We start from the raw sequence: 16,935 nt of genomic DNA on the forward strand, positions 1-16,935 counted from the left end.
CCCTCAGCAGGGGGTTTCCTGCCCCTGATGCTACAAAGTTAATTACTGGAACTAACACCATTTCTAGTCTGTCATTCTGCAGGCCATGTATACTGCTGCAACTTCCAAAAAATTGTTTTGGGGCTTCTTAGGATACTGATAACCCTGTGTGGCATATAGTATCATTGTATTCTAAGCACACACCCCAGGAGATCTAGAGATGTGTGGTGGAGAGGCTTGCGCCTCAGCATGTGCTGTTTAAACAAACACTTTTCAGTGTTATCCAGACTCCTGTCTTACAGATGCTTACCAGAATGTGAAACGAATTAACCATTACAGACTGTGGATTTTAGCATGACTAAATAGATCTGTGTTGGCAAGACAAGTTTTTCAATATTTGAGAAAAATATCTGAGTACATGCTCTGATATGAGCCGATATATTACTTGGGAAGTGGGACTTACTCTCTGAAACCAGAAAGGCTCCATATAATATGAAATGCACATTCTTCCCACTTTTATAAGCTTGTTTCATCTTAAATATTATTCCTATACTTTTGGTAGCTTTCAAATGGCAAATGGTAGTCCCCCCGATCCACGCATAGCCAATTAAGAGATCAAATAGAACAATTGTCTAATGGCTTAACTCTATTTTTAAATAAAGTATATTGTTAAAATAGACCAACCAACATCTGTTATTTTTAACACACATCGATTTTCTGTTTAAACTAAAATAGCATTGGAGCAAGTTTTCATAAAATTATAGAGCTGAGAAATACCTGAGATGTTACTACGTCTGACCATGCTTAATCCCTTTAAAAATCTGCCCCAGCAGTGAACTCTGTAGGCCTCTGCACGAGTGGAGCACCTAGTGGAAGCTCTGTATTCCAGGAGTCTCTCCACAGCTATCCTAAGTTACCTGCTCATACATCTGTCTTTTTTTTTTTTTTCTTCCACGTCAATACCTTTTACTTGTTTTCTGGGTCATTTTCCTAGAGCTTCAGCTTTATGGATTGAGTACTTTTCAATAGTTTCCAGCCTGGGGCCTCCTTTTCTGGCTTCTCAGCTAACTACTTACCCCTAGAGTTAATTATTTCCTTCATGGTAAGAAAGAAAAGTGCCTCCTCTGACCCTTGTCTGCTTGGAGTCGTCTGCTTGTAACAGCTAGACCGTAGAGTTCTATAGGACATAAACAATTTCACAGAATGTCAATATTAGACAATACCCATCACCAGTGTGGATGGAGCAAGACAAAAATAAAAGAACTCTAGACATGTTTGAACAGAGTCAAAGACAAGAGCATGTCCAGACTGAAATGGCCAAACATTTCCCTTTCTGGGCTAATGTGAATCATTGCTGCTGCTTTACCGATTGTAGCTTTAGCCTCACTGTTTCTCCTGTCAGAAAAAAAAATATTAAGAAACCCAGTAATAGAATTGCCCTCCTTTTTGATAGTGCCTTATGTGAAACAAAACTGCTTTCTTGAGCCTTTCTTTAAATTACCAAATCCAAATCCTAACACAAGGCGATTCTAAAACCCTGTAACTGAGATGCCCATTTCATGGTTCTCCATAATGTGGTGTCTTCTTCAATGTAATGAGCCAATACACCTGATTTTGTTGAATATGGATATAGGTCTGGTGCTCTTGGGCTGGAGAGCATTAGCAATGGAGACCTAACCTCTGGGAAATAATTATTCAATGACAGCAACCCTTCTTGACATAATCTGCGGTCTCTCAAATATCTAGTACCAGCCTCGGAGGCAGTCCCACCAGGAACAGATCTGTCCTATGAGCAGACATGGGCCATCTAACCCAATTTCTTCAATTTTCAAATGAAACAAAACCAAACACAAGCATTTTTCCTTTTTGAGGCCATTAGGTAGTTAGTGGCAAAGTGGTGATTAGCACCCAATTTTCTGATGCCTGGTGGAGCGCTTTTTCTGCTCTACCGTGCTGACTATGTAAAGAAGTACAAATCCCAAAGTATAATGCACCTTTGAGCACTAAATTCAATTTACTATCCATCTCTCCTTAATTGAGTTTGGTTTCCATTCTCTCCTTAGAAAACACTTTAACCTTCAAATATTGGGCTTTGTCCAAGGCATGGCTACCCACACGTTACTTTGAGCTTTGATTTTAAAAGCTCCTATGGGTACTTTTGGTAGGGGCATTAATTTCTTAGGTGTAAGAATCTTATTTAGCTGTTAACTCTGGTCAAAGCTGCTGTTCCCTTTTCTGTTTAGAATTGGCAGTGAGTTCTGTAGTGTAGCTAACCAATAAGAGTTTTTATTTTATTTTTAAAAATCTCTTACCTTCCATAGTTAAGACAGAAAAAGCTTCAGAAAGGAAAAAAAAGTGAAACAAAATACAAAAATTCAACCACTTGGCTTTCTTGCATTAAAAAATGGTTACTAGTGAGACAGGATTCTCCCAGATAATGTTTTTTTCCCCAACTCTTTTACCTCCCTTCTTTGTTAATCTCTAAGTTTTCTGCCTTTGAAAGAGAATTCTTTAAATACACTGTAGTTTTGCTACATGGATCCATATCAGAGACACATTGCGTTTTGAAAAGACTTTCTTAAAAAATACACTTTTGAAGAGACAGAATAGTTTGTTTATGGAAATCACAAAAATGATATTAAGGAGTTTTTAAGTAAGAAAATGGAACTTTGCTATACAACAAACCTGTATTTATTATCTTCATATTGCACGCATTTCTATGTCTTTTGAAAGAAGGTAGGCACATATTGATATACTATTTTTCCACTTAACATTATATAATAAATATGGCTTCTTATTTTTATATGGATTCCATTGTAAATAATTTCAAGGAAGCAGAATATTATTATGTTAATGTGTCATAAACCTGTTTTGGACATTTAATTGTTTCTAGTTTTTGAGGTTTTTTGTTTGCTTTGGCAGTGTGGAAAAGACCGCCAAAAGGTAGTAAATACCTTTGTGTAGATAGCTATTTGATTCTTCTGAATTCTTTTATGTTAATTCTCAGAATTTGGATAATAGTATTGCTGTTTAGAGAACAGGGTCATCTCTATGGCTTTTGTTATAGATTACCCTGTTGCTCACCAAAAGGTTGTAGGCTGCCAGGAGTCCTTGCATTACTGAAACCTCATCAAAATTGCATATTATCACTAAAAATATTTGCTCCTTGATTTTGAAATTGTAATATCACATCTCTGCATTATCTTGTTTTGCATTTCTTTTCCATTAAAAGGGAAAATTATCTTTTATCATGTGTTTACTATATTTTTTTTTTTTTTGCAACGGCAATTTCAAGTTCTCATGCTGACCTAAGGCTATTTATCTTTTGCTGCATCTCCAGCTATGCACTCTTTAAAATATTCAAATTCCCACCCTGGAAAGGCACCAGACTTCCCTGGAATTTGGGAAACATTTGAGAAACATTTCAGAACAGAAAAGCATGAACCTTGTAGTCTTTATCTAGTGAAGAAATGGGACCTTTTAATATGTTTCTTTGAGCCCAGAATTTATTTTTAACACCTATTCTGCTCTCCTCGCTTTTGTGGGCATTTTAATTTTAATTCTATAATAATTTTTATTCTTTCTGGTTTTCTTTAGCTGTAATATTTATATTGGGCACTTACCTTCTCTTTATAAGTTGGGAGTAGTATATATGCAGTATGGCAGATTTTCTTTTTTTATTTAAAAGGCAAAAGTAACAATCATTAGAGTGAATCCGCAACCAACAGAATGGAAAAAATTTTTGCAGTTTACCCATCTGACAAAGGGCTAATATGCAGAATCAACAAAGAACTAAAACAGATTTACAAGAAAAAACAAACAAGCCCATTCAAAAGTGGGCGAAGGATATTAATAGACACTTTACAAAAGAAGACATATATGAGGCCAACAAACATAGGAAAAAGTGCTCATCGTCACTCGTTGTTAGAGAAATGCAAATCAAAACTATACTGAGATACCGTCTCATGCCAGTTAGAATGACAATCATTAAAAAATCTGGAGACAACAGATGCTGGAGAGGATGTGGAGAAAGATGAACACTTTTACACTGTTGGTAGGAGTGTAAATTAGTTCAACAATCATGGAAGACAGTGTGGCGATTCCTCAAGGACCTACAAATAGAAATTCCATTTGACCCAGCAATCCCATTGCTGGGTATATATCCAAAGGATTATACATCATTCTATTATAAGGATACATACGTATGAATGTTCATTGTGGCACTGTTTACAATACCAAAGACTTGGAACCAACTCAAATGCCCATTGATGATAGACTGGACAGGTAAAATACACATGGTGGCACATATACACCACGGAATACTATGCAGCCATAAAAACACGATGAGTTCGTGTCCTTTGTAGGGACTTGGATGAACCTGGAAACCATCATTCTCAGAAAACTGAAACAAGAACAGAAAATCAAACACTGCATGTTCTCACTCATAGGTGGGTGTTGAACAATGAGAACACGTGGACACAGGGAGGGGAGCATCACACACTGGGGTCTGTGGGGAAGTACTAGGGGAGGGACAGTGGGAGGTGGGGAGTTGGGCAGAGATAACATGGGGAGAAATGCCGGATATAGGTGATGGGGAGGAAGGCAGCAAACCACATTGCCATGTGTGTACCTATGCAACAATCTTGCATATTCTTCACATGTACCCCAAAACCTAAAACACAATAAAAAATATATAGATATATAAAAGGAGGCCAAAAGAAAAATTTGCTTTCTTTAAAGGAAGTGGGAGTAACCTTTTGTTGGAAGAGAAGTTTCACTTGCTTGTGAGAAGCCTACGTACATGTTATCTACATGTTTAGCAATATTTCCTTTTAATTGGGAAAAGCATTATGGTTCTTTCCTTAGAAAATTCAACAATTTCTGAAATGATAAAACTCTTTGGACAATACTTCATGTTTTCTAAGTTAAATTTAAGATTATGGGGACCATGAATAAATTATTTATAGATAATACTGGATGTCCCAGAAAATTCAGAAAGCCATTCACTATAACTCTGGGCTATCTATGCATAGTCTTTTAACCAGATATGTAAAAACATGCAACTTTATTTTTATGGTGGACCTCACCTTGCTTTGAACCCCTCAGTTTTGTTTATGGTGGAATGGGGGGAAGTTTGATCTCATCAATCAAAGATGATTTAATCAGTGGCATTTCTATTAGTTTCTTTCAAATCGTCAAAGCAAGTTTTCTTCCTTTGAGGAGATCTCCTCTCTTCTTCCTTCTTCCCAATCACACACAGTGCAAGAGGAACTCTGCATAAGCTATGGAGGGTGAGGATTGGGTGGTAGGTGTTGGTGGGTCCTTGCTGGATTCCTCTGAGAGGTGCTTTGTTCTCTATGGTCACTGGCATCTAGTGCTATGGCATGCTGAGTGTATCTGGGCTCACCTGCTTCAGGGGAATCACGTTGGCTACTTTTGCTGAAGACCACGGTCCATGCCCTGGCTGACCTACAATCTCAGTAATCCCATGCCAGCCCACTGGTCCCCATAGCACTCCTTGCTGACAGGATTTGCTGAAATTTCTGGGCTCCCAGATGTCACACTTTGTCACAAAGATCTGCTTGGATACCTACCTCATCAATTTGGCTGTATGCCCAAGTTTTATCTTCTCAAGGAAGCTAATGCTTTCTGTAGTGTTCATCTTGAAAAACAAGAGGCAGGTACCCTCCCCTTTGGGGATCACCCAGATTAGTCTGGGAGTTCCCACCACTTCCTTTTCCAGCCTAAGTGTTTATGCTCTCCCCTCCTTTAGACAGTAATAATGGCATAGTTTGTTTTTGTTTTCCAGGTGGCAGGACTCAGATTACTGAAAAGGGAAAGATATCAGAAGCCATATCCAAAATGTCATTCTCATTCTAGCATTCTGGAAGATCCAGGTGAGGTTAGAATGAATGGGAGAAATGAAGAGGGGAATTCCTTGATAGACATTTTAGAGAAAACAAAAAGCTGCTTATTATATATAAAAAGATCCTTTTATAGCTGTCTCTAGGGCTTCCTTAATTAGTGGACATGTACATATACATGGCACACATATATACACATGTATTAACACATACACATGATGTTTGCCATTACTAATAACTAGAAGGGCATGGCCACTCAGCTTTTATAACCAGGGAGATAATCATGGTTCTAAGTTTTTTTATTTAAATCGGAATTTTGCAGCCAATTACACATTTTCCCTATGTCTCAAATCTAGTTAATAAACTGATTTCCTCATTCTCTCCTTGTTCGTTTATAATTTGAAAAGCAATTGCTTGACATATTTGGACTGACTACTGAATAACAGTAAAATAGCTGTTACTTACGGGATATGTTCTAAGTAGCAGGTAGTTCTAAACCCTTCAATTTATTAATTCATTGAATCTTCCTAACAACCTTATGGGGTAGGTACTCATCAGTGGCCAGAGATTATTCTGACTGGTAGTCATCCAGTCTTTCAGCAACTCTGTAAGTTTGGCAGAGACAAAGAACCTGGGACAGTTTCTGGGGTGGTGAGATGTAGACTCTCTAGCTGGCTTCCCCTTGGCCTGCACCAGAATGCATATGAGTGGTGCAAGGCAGAGTTGATGCCACCCTGAATTGTGTCCCATCTCTGCCCATGCATAGACTTTTCTGCTGTAGTGAATGCTCCTTTCTATGAGTAATACAGGAATCTTGTTTAAATGACCGGTATTTGGGATTGTTACTTGTGCTCATGGCAAATTCCTAAGAGGACCATGAATGGTTTGGAAGGGATATGGGGGAATAGGTCATGTATCAAGAAGTTCTTCATCATGATGAAACTAAATATATCAGTCTCTTCTTGCATTGCTATACAGAAATACCTGAGATTGAGTAATTTATACAGAAAAGATATTTAATTGGCTCACAGTTCTGCAGGCTTTACAGGAAGCATAGCTGGAAGTGGTGGTGGGGTGTCAGGAAACTTTCAATTATGTCTCAAAGTGAAGGGGAAACTAGGCACATCTTGCAGGCACATCTTAAGTGGCTGGAGTGTGAGGAAGAAGAGAGGAGGGGGCAGTGCTACACTCTTTTAAACCATTAGATAACCCACTTAGTATACTAAGAACAGCACCAAAGGGGAAATTCACCCACATGATCCCATCACTTCTCACCAAGCCCACCTCCAACACTGGAGATTACAATTTGAAATGAGATTTGGGTGGGGACCCAGACCCAAACCATATCACCACATTAGACCCATTCTGCAGCAACTCTTTATCCTTTCATGCTAAAGTCTCAGGATGACCAAAACATTTCTTCTTGGTTCTCACTCAGATGGACTTCTTCCCGCCTTAAAATATAAACTACTCCTCAGGAAGCACTGTGGCTTACTAAATGATCAGTGAGTGATTCTTAGTGCTCATCACAGTGCTGGGCACTTAGTCAATGCTAAAAAATGTGCTGAATAAATGAATGAACAAAGTTCCTCCTCGTGATAGAATTCACTGGTCTTAGCTTTTATACTGTTTCTTTTTGTAGACCTTTCCACATTAAGTGTTTGCGTATGTCTGTATTTTCTGAATAAATGACTCTAAGTTTCTTGAGGATAGGGGCCTGTTTCCTATTAATTTCTCTAAGTCCAGCACATTGTACAGTGCTAAGCGCCGAGTGGAGGCCCTCAATATAGGTCTGTTGAAATTCGGTGAAATGAAGGCAGCGTCATCTGATATTTTGGCTGGCTTTCAGAAAAATCATCTAGTGTAGGATTAGAAAAAAAAAAAAAAATGAAGGGAGCCAGGGCTACGCTCCTCAGGAGTGATAAATTGAGAAGTAAGTTTTAAGCCTAGTAGTGCACTTCAAAGCAAATTGACAAGAGATACGGGCCATAAGCGCATTTCTCAAGGTCTGTGTCATTCCTTCGTGGAATTTTCAGAGGCTGATGTAGCCTGGAATGGTCTTCTCCTTTACTCACCTCCTGTGTCTGCCATTAATATCTTTCATTTGTTATTGGTTTCCTGTCCTGTGCTATTAAGGGTATCTTTCAATGTTTATATTTTATCTTTACAGCTTGATTCAAAGCTATTTGAGGATGATTCTTTCTTGGGCTTTCTTATATCTCCCTTTCACCAGGTTCTGGGAGCCTGCTCCCCTCTTTCCAACATCTCTTTCTTTATAGAGCCTCAGGGAAACTCCCTACCCTCCAAAAACCTCTTTCCCACCAACGTGATTGAGGTTTCTGGCTCTAGTATTGTAACTCTCTGATTTCTTTCTGCCTTTTCTGCTTTTGCAGAGAAGTTCTGGTTCAATCACTTGCTTCCTTCTGATTTGTAGCTTTGCCTTCAATGAAATCCTTTGGATTCCTTGCCCTTAAACTCTGGTTGCAGGCCAGTCTTGCCTCTTTCTCATTTCTCCATCCAGTCTGATTCTCATGGTTTTCCCAGGTTCTTGGTCACAGGCCCTGGCTTGTCTTGGAGGAGAGTTTGCCGAAAGTGAAGCACTGAGTAAATATTTGATACCTGATGACACATGCTTTCCATAACTATTTCTCCCATTCAAAGAGCTGTTGTTATTAGTTTTTTTAATCAGAGGAATTTTATCTTTATCTTAAATATATATATATATATATATATATATATATATATATATATATGTTTATTAGGTTATTTAATTCCATCTAGATTTTAGGAAATCATGAATTACTAACATTTCATTTGTGGTACAATATTTTGCTGCCTCCTTATGAAGCATGACTTGGAAAAAGAAATTCATAGTCAGTTGGCTGACCCTGGTTGCTGTCTCGGGCAAGTCATTTACCTCTCTGAACTTGGTTCTTTTCTGTAAAATGAAAACAGAAACAGAGATCATAGATATGGCATAGAAGTTTTGTGAGGCTCAGTTGTGTTAACATTTATGAAAGAATTGGTAAACATTAAAGTTTAAACTTTATTTGTTATGCACATATAAACATTACTATTCTTATATGTGACTAAAACTGTAGCCAGCAGTCTAAAAGGAAAGTTTTTCTCCTACCAAAGAGATATCAAAACAGAATACTGTGTTTTATTACAACTAGCTAAAACAATTAAAGAACTTGGAACCTGAGTGACTCCCTTACATCAGCCCTTACTGAAAACTTTCTTTACCTACAAACAATAGGACCCGTTGGAACACTCACGTACATAGCACAGCACTATTGGCTTATTCCGCATTGTGCAGAGAGCAGGTTTGACATAACCAAGATCAACTCATTTGCAAATACAGGTTCAACATCCCAAATCCAAAAATCAAAAACGAAAACAATCAAACATCCAAAATGTTCTGAGCACCAACATGCTCAAGGGATATATGCTCATTGGAACATTTAAGATTTTAGATTTTTGGATTTAGGATGGTCAGTTGGCAAGTCTAATGCAAATATTCCCAAATTTAAAAACATCCAAAATCTGAAACACTTCTGATCCCAAGCATTTTGAATATAGATTATTCAACTTTAAAATTCCCAACTTTTACCTTTCACCTAGTTCAGTACATTTCTTCACTGGAATATATTCTCTTGCCTGGCAACCAAATAAAATGATGCATTTAAAATATATATATATATATATATTTTATATATATATATATATTTATTTATTATTACTATTTAAGTCCAATGAACTTTATTGCATTGACAGCATTATCTGCTGTCCTAACCTCTTCCTGCATTAGTCATGAGTTTTCTTCTTGCTCCATCTAATTAAGTGCTGGGAACACATCTACCAACCTGAAGTCCCACCTCCTCCATGATTCTTCTGTGATTGATGTCCAGAGATTTCCCCCTCTGCTGAATTTCTTTCATGGTAAGGAGCATTTGCCATCTTTAGGTTGCCCTTCTTGCATTCCTCCCTCCTGACAGCACCTCAGTGCCCTTTGGGGGAATTACTCAGTGGGTGGCAGCATAGATTAATGATAAACCCAGAGGCTCTGCCCTCCTGTGTGAGAGGCTGAGAAGTCCATACAGGTCTCTTTCAGTAGATCCTTCCTATTATTGCTCCAATATGGCCAAAGGGACCAGCCCACTGGACTCTTTCTACTGAGACTTTGAATCTTGAATAGAATCTTGGAAGACACAAATAACTGTTAATTCATTTTGAGGCTTCAGGCCTCGTCAGCCTTCTTTTCTATCCCATGGTAACCCATGGGCTTACGCTAAGTTTCTTTCTACTTCAGTCACTGTTTCATGCAGCAAACAGAACCCTAAATGGTGTGTTATTTATTTCATTTAATTAAACCTGCCATCTAATGCAGGTTTAAACATTTCCTGAGTGCTTGTCTTGTCTGCTAGATTATTCAACTAGATTATTGTATTAGCCTATTAGTCTATTAGTCAACTAGATTCTTTGTTCCATGAGGTCAGAAACCACATCTTATTTTTCTCTGGATGCCTCTCCCTGTCAATATCCTAGGGTGTACTTTATTACAAATAGCTAAAACACTTAAAGAGCTACAAACCTGATTGACTCCCTTACACCACTCCTTACTGAACTTAACTGAAAGTTTTCTTTACCTTCAAACCATAGGATGTGTTGGAACACCTACGTACACTGCACAGATCTTTCAGCTTATTCCTCGCTGTCCAAAGAGCTAAGATTGCAAGAAGTTTTGTTGATTAGTAGATTATAGACAGCTGGAGCTCTTAATATCAGATTGGCCCTCCTAATCTTTTGGGTCAATGTGCTCTAAAGAGCTGTGGCAAGGACGCTGGGTCTGCTGCTGCATGTTTGAGTGCCTCTGGACAAATCTTTAGAAATTTTCCTTTAATTTGCTTTTCTTCCTCCAAGGCGAAAATGAGATGAATAAATGACCTCCATCAACTGCCCAGGAGTGATTTCATACCAAATGTGGCTGTGCTTTGAGCTTCTTAGAAGGATGTGCTGTATAAATGCTATATGGGTGTAACCAGAAAGATTTTTTAAAACTCATAATTTATTTTCGAAAACAAAATGTACCCTTCCTGCTCCTCATAACTCTTTCTTATTAATCTTCCCCAGGGATATGTATATTTCAATAGGAAGAGTAAAGCTGGAGTTTGGCACTTCCCTGTTTCTTCTCTCCCTCTTCCTTTCTCTTTTGCTTACAGAATCTGCTGTCATTACACACTGACACGTTACCTGGTTAGGTCTTTTTATCCACTCAATATATCTTTATTGGGCACCTACTCTGTGTGAGGTCCTGGAACAGGTTCTGAAAACATGATGTATAAAAATAGTAAAATACTGTGCTTGGGCTGGGTGTGATGGGTTATGCCTATAATCTCAGCACTTCAGGAGGCCGAGGTGGATGGATCATCTGAGGTCAGGAGTTTGAGACCAGCTGGCCAACATGATGAAAACCCAACTCTACTGAAAATACAAAAACTTAGCTGGGCATGGTGAAATGTGCCTGTAATCCCAATTAGTCAGGAGGATGAGGTGTGATAATTGCTTGAACTTGGGAGGCAGAGGTTGCAGTGAGTCAAGACCACACCACTGCTCTCTAGCCTAGGCTAAAGAGTGAGACTCTGTCTCACAAAAAACAACATAACTATCCTTGGTCACTAGGGAAGACAGACATGCATGCATCCCTTCATTTATTTATTCAACAAATATTTATGGAGTTGACTATGTGCCAGATACTCTTCTAGGTTCTGGGATATGGTGGTGAATAAATAATGTAAACAACTCTTTGAATTTTCTAGGACACATGCTACAATAGAGGCACATGCAAGTTTCAGTGAGAATGATCTCCCAAGGGAGCCCTCTTGGGACTGAGTCTCGAAGGGCATACATGGCAGGAATTAATAGGAGTGGAGGAGGACACAGATGAACTTGTGTGGATTGTGGGGACTGGAGTTCCACATCATTATAGAAGAGCACAGAAATTTGAAGATGGAAGAGATTAAGAACCAGGAGCCAGCGGCAGAAGGGACTGATTATTTTACGAATATAAAACAAGTCCCTGATAACCTGAAAAAAGCATGTAACTGTTTGAAGCTTCCTCCTCCAAATTCGGCCCACCGATGATGGGTCTGAGAAATCTTACCTGCTTGCTTTGCAAGATGCATTTGATGTTTACTATTCAATCTTTCTATGGGGCAATGATTGCAGGATTGGAAATTCTTTGGATTAAAAGCAGCAGCTACATAGTGTGGTATTCCTAAATTTCTCTCATAGGCAGAGGGCATTTTCATTGTTTTAAGATGCAAGCCAAGTATTATCAGAAGGCATAGGCACTTGGGAGTTACCAAAATTTCAGATGATTCACAAGCCGGCGGTTACAGACAGTGACATCTTGATTTAACATTCCCCTGGTGAAGAGAGAAACACAGCAATTTTTAAAACTGCATCCATGACTCTGTTTGGGTCGCTTTTGAACCATTTGTATGTAATTTAGGATTTATTGGATTTTTTTTTGAACATTCATGTGTAATTCCAGGCTTAAGAGTTGCTCTGCAAACTATCAAATATTTATATTGTTTTTGCCAAATGTATTTATTATTTACTGTACAGTCTATGAAATATTTACACTGATTTTTAAAGAAAAGATATACATTATTTACATTGCCTTGAACTTTCTCTTGAAGCAGGTAAAATGACAGCACAGAAGGCTGGAAGACTCCCAGGCTGCCTCTCAGGTTTGTCAGTAACTGCACAGAGCCTCTGTCCCTCAGGAAAACACCTGACAGTGGAGTTACGTAATTAAAACAAGGTGAGGACCACCCGGGTTTCCTAGAAGCCCCTACTTACTCTTAGTTCTTGGGTCTCTAATGGCAAGAGGGAAAGTTGGAACAGTCCCTACCAACGTCTCTCTTTATTCTCCCAGGTTTCCAGGTGACTTTATAGGACGGGCAGCACCTTGATTTTCTCTCTAGGACCCAAAATATTCCTAGCTGCAGAAGGAATGATTTTTTTTTTTTCCAGGAAAATAGAGTTGAGGTTCCCTAGATCAAACTGATCATCAAACTTAACCAACAATAGTATTACTAGCAAGCATTCTACCTTATTTATGTGTGTTTCAAGTATTCTCTGTCTTATCCCAGGAGATTCAAAGTGTATCAGTTTGGGATGCTGCCTGGTAATCTATATTCTTAAAAATGTGTCTGTATGGGAGGATTGCATGAGGTCAGGAGTTTGAGATCAGCCTGAGCAACATAGTGACACCCTGTATCTATAAAAAATACTTAAAAAATAGCCAGGTAGACCGGCTGTGATGGCTCACACCTGTAATGCCAGTGCTTTGGGAGGCTGAGGCAGGAGGATCATGAGGTAAAGAGATTGAGACCATCCTGGCCAATATGGTGAAACCCTGTCTCTACTAAAAAATACAAAAATTAGCTGGGTGTGCTGGCATGTACCTGTAGTCCTAGCTACTCAGGAAGCTGAAGCAGGCGAATCACTTGGACCTGGGAGGTAGAGGTTGCAATGAGCTGAGATTGCACCACTGCACTCCAGCCTGGTGACAGAGCAAGACTTCATTTTAAATAATAATAATCATAGCCAGGTACAGTGTCATGCACCTGTAGTCCTGGCTACTCTAGAGGCTGAGGTAGGGGGAGCATTTGATCTGAGCCCAGGAATTGGAGAATTCAGTGAACTGTGATTGTGCCATTGCACTCCAGTCTGGGTAGCAGAATGAGACCCTGTCTCTAAAAGGAAAAGTGTGCCTATCGATTCTGATTGTCTACTAAGTGTAGAAGCCTTTGGAGGAGAACCTCATTTACGTGCATTTTCTTTTAGTTTAAAACATACTTAGATGATCCGCAGTCTCCTCTCATCTGGCTGTCAGCCCTCTCTTGTTTGTAGATCTCTGAAATCGCCCTACTAAGTCTTGGTGTATGACTCACTCCTACTCAGGGTTGGTGTGGGTTATTGGTGTGGAACATTATCAAGCCTGCCATTAGCACGTAACCTAGCAAAACAAAGGGGATTGTTCTCTGGGTTATCTGAACTGTTCCATTTTGTTGATAACTGTCATGTGATTTTTCACCATGAAATGCATGATTTTTGGGGGTCAAACAATTATTTTGTAAATATACTAAACAGCGTCAGAAATATCATTGAGAAATCAAGCAAATTGTCCTTTTTTAAAAAAAATTTACTTTAAGTTCTGGGATACATGTGCAGAATGTGCAGGTTTGTTACATAGGTGTACATGTGCGATGCTTTTTGTTGCACCTAGCAACCCGTCATCTAGGTTTTAAGCCCTGCATGCACTCGTATTTGTCATAATGCTCTCCCTCCTCTTTCCCTCCATCCCCCAGCAGGCCCTGGTGTATAGTGTTCCTCTTCCTGTGTCCATATGTTCTGATTGTTCAGCTCCCACTTATGAGTGAGAACTTGCAGTGTTTGGTTTTCTGTTCCTGTGTTAGTTTGCTGAGAATGATGGCTTCCAGCTTCATCCATGTCCCTGAAAATGACATGAAGTCATTCTTTTTTTTATAGCTGCATAGTATTCCATGGTGATTTGGGTTGGTTACAAGTCTTTGCTATTGTAAATAATGCTGCAATAAACATATGTGTGCATGTGTCTTTGTAGTAGAATGATTTATAATCTTTTGGGTATATACCCAGTAATAGAATTGCTGGTATTTCTGGTTCTAGATCCTTGAGGAATCACTTACTGTATTCCACAATGGTTGAACTAATTTATACTCCCATCAGCAGTGTAAAAGCTTTCCTATTTCTCCATAGCTTTGCCAGCATCTGTTGTTTCCTGATTTTTTTTTTAAAATAATCACCATTCTAACTGGTGTGAGATGGTATCTCATTGTGGTTTTGATTTGCGTTTCTCTAATGACCAAATGGTCCTTTCCTTAGGCAGATGTACTCATGACAAATTGATTTCAGGAAATGATGCTTCGATGTTCTTCTCCTTGCAATTACTCCTTAACTTTCTTTCCCAATAGTAACACCTTCAGTCCATGCCTCCCTGAGTCACATGAGCTACTGCAGCCTGGTTTGCAGCTACTATTACAGCTCTGCCATACCTGGTGTTGGGGATTTGCCATTAGATTCTCTTAGGATCTGTCTTGATGAAGAATATAGGACCTAGGATCCTATTTAAATATGGATTTTTGTTTGTTTGTTTGTTTTCCGCTTAGTGACTAGAAACCGGTTTCTGGGAGCATTTTTCCTTTTGGATCTCAATTGCAATGTTGAAATTTTTAGGTTGGCCCAAGTCAAGTAGAAGATACTATATATCTAGGCCTGTGATTAATGCTGTGGGGTGGAAAGAAGGGTAAGACTTTGTTCCTTCTCCATGAACATGGATGAAGCTGGAAACCATCATTCTCAGCAAACTGACACAAGAACAGAAAACCAAACACCACATGTTCTCACTCATAAGTGGGTATTGAACAATGAGAACACATGGACACAGGGAGGGGAACATTATACACTGGGGGGCCTGTTGTGGGGTGGAGGGATAGGGGAGGGATAGCATTAGGAAAAATATCTAAATGTGGATGACAGGGTGATGGATACAGCAAACCACCATGGCATGTGTATACCTATGTAACAAACCTGCACATTCTGCACATGTACCCCAGAACTTAAAGTATAATTAAAAAAAAAAAAAAAGGAAAGAAAAGTTGACATTCTGGTCAAGAGGATAAAACCAATGTATATATGTTAGTTAGGATAGGCTGCAGTAACAAACAACCTTCCTTTCTAGTTTCAGAAACTTAAAAAACAGGATTTATTTCTTATTAAATTACAAACCTAGCAAGAATTATCAGAAAGATGCTGCTTATTTTTGTTTCATTTTGTTTCTAAATCACTCCATTGAGGTAGAATTTATGTACAATGAACTGCATTTATTTTAAGAGTCCCGTCCAATGAGTTATAAAAAATCACGTTAATCGAGACATAGATCATTCCTATCACCCACAAAATTCTCCTGGTGTCCTTTCACAGTATCCCCCATCCTGTGCCCTATGCAGCCACTGGCCCAGCACTACAGATTTCTGTCACTACAGATTAGTTTTATCTGTTCCACAATTTCACAGATATGCAATCATACAGAATATACTCTTTTCTATTTAGCTTCTTTTGGTTAACGTGTTTTTTTGATTCATCCGTGTTAGTGTGTGTATCAGTAGTTCATTCATTTTATTGTTGGAGTAGTGTAGATTCTGCTTATCACAGTCACTTAGGATCTAGGCTAACAGGGGCTTGTCTCAATGAATGCTTCCAGGATTGATGACTGGAGCTGAGGAAAGGGTTCTAGAGGGTCTCTCGCCCGCAATTAAATGCAGTAGCTTGAAAGGGATTTGTCACTTTTGACTACAACTCCTTGGCCAGAACTATTCATTTGGGCTTGCCCCACTCCAAATGGCAGGAAGGGTGGGAAAGGACAATTTCCTTGTGTGCCTAGAAGGAGAACAGAGTATTGGCATTTACAATAGTATGAAGAAGATATAGATTAACCCTTGAACAAGGTGGGGATTAAGGGTGCTGAACTTCCATGCAGTAAAAAATTTGTACAAAATGTTTGACTCCCCTAAACTTAACCAATAGCCCACTGTTAATCAGAAGCCTTACCTATAACAAAAACAGTCAATTAACAGACTTTTTTTGTTAGATGTATTATATGCTATGTTCTTTTTTCTTTATGGAACATAATAGGTATATTTATATTAAAGACATATTTAAGACAAATAAAATATTACTTTACATATTCTATTATGGAAATTAAACAAGGATGTATTCATTCTAATACCTCATAGGTACATGCTTTTTAGAACATCATACGTAGGCATTCAAAAACAACCTGAATTTGAAGGTGTGTTCTTAAGTGATAATTTTATGGGTCAACTTGACTGGGCCATGAGATGCTCAGATGGCTGTTAAAGCATGATTTCTGGGTGTGTCTGTGAGGATGTTTCTGGAGGAGAGGAGCGTTTGAATCAGTGGACTGAGTGAGGATCATGGGCTGGCCTCATCCGATCTTCCCCAGGCCAGAAGAGAGCAA

General features: G+C 38.8%; 1 long non-coding RNA gene across 3 annotated transcripts in view; it reads left to right on the forward strand.

The window, feature by feature from the left end:
* LOC144576829 (uncharacterized) overlaps nt 1-16,935 on the forward strand; it is a 741,704-nt gene that overhangs the window by 206,955 nt on the left and 517,814 nt on the right. For 2 of the 3 annotated variants that reach the window (XR_013519398.1, XR_013519400.1), the window contains exon 3: nt 12,548-12,672. The exons of the other annotated variant lie outside the window; for it this stretch is intronic. This is a non-coding gene — a long non-coding RNA (uncharacterized LOC144576829). The remainder of the gene's footprint in view (nt 1-12,547; nt 12,673-16,935) is intronic. 3 annotated transcript variants of the gene reach the window in all.

This window comes from Callithrix jacchus, chromosome 6 (assembly GCF_049354715.1).
Source record: "Callithrix jacchus isolate 240 chromosome 6, calJac240_pri, whole genome shotgun sequence".
Lineage (NCBI taxonomy): Eukaryota > Metazoa > Chordata > Mammalia > Primates > Cebidae > Callithrix > Callithrix jacchus.